The 4,937-nt window shown below is 32.5% G+C and overlaps 1 long non-coding RNA gene across 2 annotated transcripts; it reads left to right on the top strand.

Annotated features, from left to right (window-relative positions):
* The first annotated feature begins 1,839 nt into the window (after window positions 1-1,839).
* On the top strand, window positions 1,840-4,411 carry LOC112421128 (uncharacterized). 2 transcript variants are annotated; one of them, XR_005645678.1, is made up of 3 exons: window positions 1,840-1,981; window positions 2,353-3,467; window positions 3,587-4,411. It is a non-coding gene; the product is annotated as an uncharacterized lncRNA (long non-coding RNA). The 2 variants fall into 2 exon arrangements; XR_003011152.2 differs by having other exon boundaries at window positions 1,855-2,211.
* The last annotated feature ends 526 nt before the right edge of the window (window positions 4,412-4,937 follow it).

The following is a 4,937-nucleotide window of genomic DNA, read 5'->3' as shown; positions in this document are numbered from 1 at the left end:
GTATAGATAAATTTAATATAGTGTTAACAAATATTTTTTTAAAATATTTTGAGTCCTAATCTTTTTTTAGAGTATTTAAAGTACAATCTTTAACATTATTTTTTGCTCACGTTTGTTACTAATCTTTTTTGAGAGGATTTAAAGTTCAATCTTTAACATTATATTTTGCTCACGTTTGTTAATAATCATTTTTTCTTCAAAAGATTTAAAGTCCAATATTTAACATTATTTTTTGCTCACGTTTGTTAGAAAATATTTTTTTTTAGAATATTTAAAGTCCAATCTGGAACATTATTATTTTTTTCTCACGTTTGTTACTGATATTTTTTTGGAGGATTTAAAGTTCAATCTTTAACATGATTTTTTGCTCACGTTTGTTACTAATCTTTTTTTTAGAGGATTTAAAGTCCAATCTTTAACAATATTTTTTGTTCACGTTTGTTACTAATCTTTTTTTAAGGATTTAAAGTCCAATCTTTACTATTATTTTTTGCTCACGTTTGTTACAATTGATCAAAGGCTAAGGAAGAGTAACTTATATTAATAAAATAATATGGATTTTTTTTTTTTTTTGTGTGGAAGGGACATGATTATACTTGGCAATCTTGTCGGTTGTATTGAGGGGAACAACACAGATGTACAACATAAAATCGCTGATAAAAAAGTAACATGAGTTTTTATTTTGTGCTAGTTTTTTGTGAGTTTGATATGTGGTTAACAAAAGCAAAAGAGGGTTAATGGGGACGATTTATGACATAGATTAGTAATCCACATGTTATTCTATAATTTGGTAACAATAAGAACAACAAGGAATCATGTATAAGTTTTCTCTTAATATTAATAGATATTATGGTCTCTTTTATGACTAAAATATTTAATTCCCATTAGAAAAAAAGATCATTATAATTAGGCTTAATTGCACTTTTAACCACTATCTTTTCAAAAGTTGCAATTTTAGCCCCCTAACTAATTAAAATACAAAACAGCCCCCTTATGTATTGGATCTTTGACAGCTTTGGCCCCCAAGACCACTTTTGACTTAGTCTTTGCTGATGTGGCACCCACAATGGTCGACATGTGGCACCTCACTTAAGGGATGTGGGTGCCAAGTCAGCGAAGACTAAGTCTAAAGTGGCATTGGGGGCCAAAACTGCCAAAGATCCAATACATAGAGGGTTGTTTTGTATTTTAATTAATTAGGGGGCCAAAATTGCAACTTTTAAAAAGATAGGGAGCCAAAAGTGCAATTAAATCTTATAATTATTGAGTTTAACTACATAATTTGATTCATTCCGCTTTGTGTAACTCGTTTAGAGAACTTAAGTTTTAAGAGCTCTTTATAAAAAAAATTAAATTCCGCTTACAAAAATAATTGTAAATACTTTTGTATTAATTCAAAAATCATATGGGTATTACATACAATTTCCACTTTGACATGCTATAACTGCAATTTAAAATTTTCTCAAAAAAACAAATACCCAATGATACCTTTATTTATAATAAAATTTTTTGTTACATCTTCAATGTGATATATATAAAAACTAGTTGTTTTCATCATTCCTCATATTGGCTGTCTTTTGGGATTTCATCTTTTATAATAGACTAAAAGATAAATAAAAACTATACTGGACTTTCATGATTGTTAAAGATTTTTAATAGCGATGTTTCCTATGGTTAAGTAATCATTAGAGTTATGCAAAGAGATAAACTTGAATAATTGATTAGACATATTAATATTAATTTCAAATTTTATTAATGATTTTTTGCAACTCCTAAGTGCTAATTTAATTGAAGCTATTAAAATAATAATTTTTTTGTTATATATAAAGGGATCAAATCCTAAAACCTAATTTCAAACCCTAGTTCTCTATGAACCTCTGATCGCTTGGCTAGTACCGGGAACCAGAGGAGAGCTGTTCGTGTGGACGAGTAGAGGCACTGCTACATTGATTTATTGTGATCGAAATCCTTTTCTGCACTGGTAACAATTCCATCACTGATCATGTCAAATTCGTATGAAGGTGGGAAAACACAAGAAGGGGGTTGAATTGTGTTGGGTATTTGTATTGGCTGCATTATTGCTAAAACAAATATCCTTGTTTGTGTTGTTGGAACCAATGTTCCAACATATGTGTAGGCATCTCTGTAAGATGTTGGATACGATGTTCCAACATCCTGGCACAGTTTAGTGTGCTTGGTTCATGCCTATTTGTACGTGCATATCTTTACAGAATCAGCTGTTGAATATTCTAAAGTAGTATTTATATTTTAGGAAATATTGGTTGGGATGATCCTAAAGATGTTCTGACATTTTAGGACTTTCCATATTTGTTTTTGATTCTTGTTTTGCAGATTAGCTGAACCGATCTGCTTTGTGCCGAAGCCCAACTAAAGTATTTAGCCCAAGTTGCTTCAGTATATAAGGGAGACTTCAAGACCTAATTGATCATTTAAGCCGTCATTCTGAAAAGTGTAGATTTTTAGGGTTTTGAGTCTACATGTGCTCTACTCTTGTATCGTTTGTGATGCAAGTTTAGGACCTTTATAGTGAGCCTTTCTTGCATCATTTGTGATACATATTTAGGACTGTGTGTTGAGTTTGATACTCTTGTGTACTACACTGAAGTTGTGAAACCAGGTGCTAGTTGTTTTGTTTGAAGAAAACTTCACCGTTTTGTTTGTGTTTGAGGTCTGATAGGTCACAGGGGTTGTGACTGACCATAGGATAGTGAGATGGGATCTCAGATCTAGGAGTTCCTAGGTTGAAGTCTATACGGGTAGGTTTTAGGTCTTTAATGTAAATGAGGAGTTTGCTGAGAGCTATAGAATAAGGACTACACTAGTGAATTTCCTTCCTGGCTTTGTAGCCCCCAAAGTAGGTGTGTTTGTCACCGAACTAGGTCAACAAACTCACTGTATTCTTTAATTTCTTGTCATTTATTTTCTTGTTTTTATTTCTGTTTATTTTGTGATGTTGGAACATTGAACGGAACATTCCAAACGGTAAAACATCTTACAAAACATATTAAAACAAGTGCGTTAGAATTTCAATTGGCATCAGAGCAGACATCCTGCCTGTTTTAGGGTGAGCTCCAGGGTAGTTTCAGTGTTATGGACAAGGAAGGAGGATTTGTAAACAGACCCCCTATGTTGGATGTCTCAAATTATAACTACTGGAAATCACGCATGAGTGCTTTTCTCAAATTCATTGACAGCAAAACTGGAAGGTAGTTCTGAAAGGTTGGGAACATCCTGCGACACTTGATGCTGATGGTAACATGACATATGTTTTGAAACTAGAGGAAGAATAGACTGGTGCTGAAGATGAAATGGCTCTTGGAAATTTCAAAGCATTGAATGCTCTGTTCAATAGTGTAGACAATAACTTGTTCAAATTGATTACGCAATGTACTAGGGTTAAGGATGCTTGGGAGATTCTCAAGACTGCACATGAAGGTACTACTAAGGTAAAAAGTGCTAAACTTCAACTTCTTGATACAAAATTTGAGAATTTGATATAGCAAATTCTTTTGAGTCTCTTAGAGAGAAAATTTCTAACGAAAAATTAGTTAGAATTTTTTTTCAGATCTCTACCTAAGAGGTTTGACATGAAAGTTACTCCTATTGAAGAGGCTCAAGATATCTCAAGTTTGAAGGTTGATGAATTGATAGGGTCCTTGCAAAATTCTGAAATAACTGTCAACAACAAAACTGATAAGAAGAGCAAGGGGATTGCTTTTGCATCTAGTGTAGAGCTTGATGAGTCACAAGTTATTGGATATTTGTATTGGCTACATTATTGCTAAAACAAATATCCATGTTTGTGATGTTGGATACTATGTTCCAACATGTTTTGGATGATGTGCTGGATGATGTCTCAACATGTCCGTTTTGCAGTTGTGTTACTTTTCTTCATGGTTGTGGATTGAAGAAATGTATGTATGAAATCTCTACCTTGTCTGCATGGCCTCAATTTGTTTTAACAACAAATAAATCCAAAGGGCGAAATTGTTGGATATTTCAGTATTGGCTTCATTGTTGCTAGAACAAATAGTCATGTATGTTGGATACGATGTTCCAACATCTTGGCACGGTTCAGTGTTCCCTGTTTATGTGGCTTGGTTTACGCAATCTTTATCTTATTAAGGAAACCACACCCTATTTCTTGTTCACCAAGCAGCGCGTTTTTGTCCATGATCAGTTGGAAGATTTGTTTCTAAAATATAAACAGTATTTTAGGATTCCTTGGTGGTGTGTTTGGCGGTTCCTAAAGATGTTCCTACTTTTTAGGAGTTACCATATTTGTGAAATATATTTTCAAAAGAGATTTTGAAAAATATATTTCTGAAGAAGATTTGTTTCAATATATTTCTAAAAAGAATATTTCATTCAAATATATGTGTATCCAGAAGAAAGATATTTTTCCAATGGATATTTTTATTTGTAAAATATATTTTCAAAAGAGATTTTGAAAAATATATTTTCTAAAGAATATTTGCTTCAATATATTTCTGAAAAGAATATTTGATACAAATATATGTTTAGCCTATGACGAAAAAGCTCATGCTTTGAATGGATATTATAAGGAAGACTTGTACCCTAGTTTTATTCACCAATTCAATGGTATTGAATTGAGTCTTTAGGGTTTCGACTTGTGCTTTATTTGTGAGCCTCTCTTTGTATCACCTTGATTGATTGAGTTGGACCTTTAGTTGAGTTGTATTGTATCAAACCGTAGATTGTTAAAAGAATAGTTTTTAGATTTTTGAGTCGTCTTCCATGTGTGTTCTTCTCTTGTATCATTTGTGATGGAAGTCTAGAACTGTTTATTGAGTTGTAAACTCATGTTCACTACTCCGAAGTTGTGAAGCAAGGAGCTAGGTAGATTGTGTACTACACCAAAGTTGTGAAACAAGGTGCTAGTTGTTTGTTTGAAG

This window comes from Medicago truncatula, chromosome 4 (genome assembly GCF_003473485.1).
Source record: "Medicago truncatula cultivar Jemalong A17 chromosome 4, MtrunA17r5.0-ANR, whole genome shotgun sequence".
Taxonomy (NCBI): Eukaryota; Viridiplantae; Streptophyta; class Magnoliopsida; order Fabales; family Fabaceae; genus Medicago; species Medicago truncatula.
The sequence above is the reverse complement of the archived record's forward strand: the minus strand, read 5'-3'. Positions and strand labels throughout refer to the sequence as shown.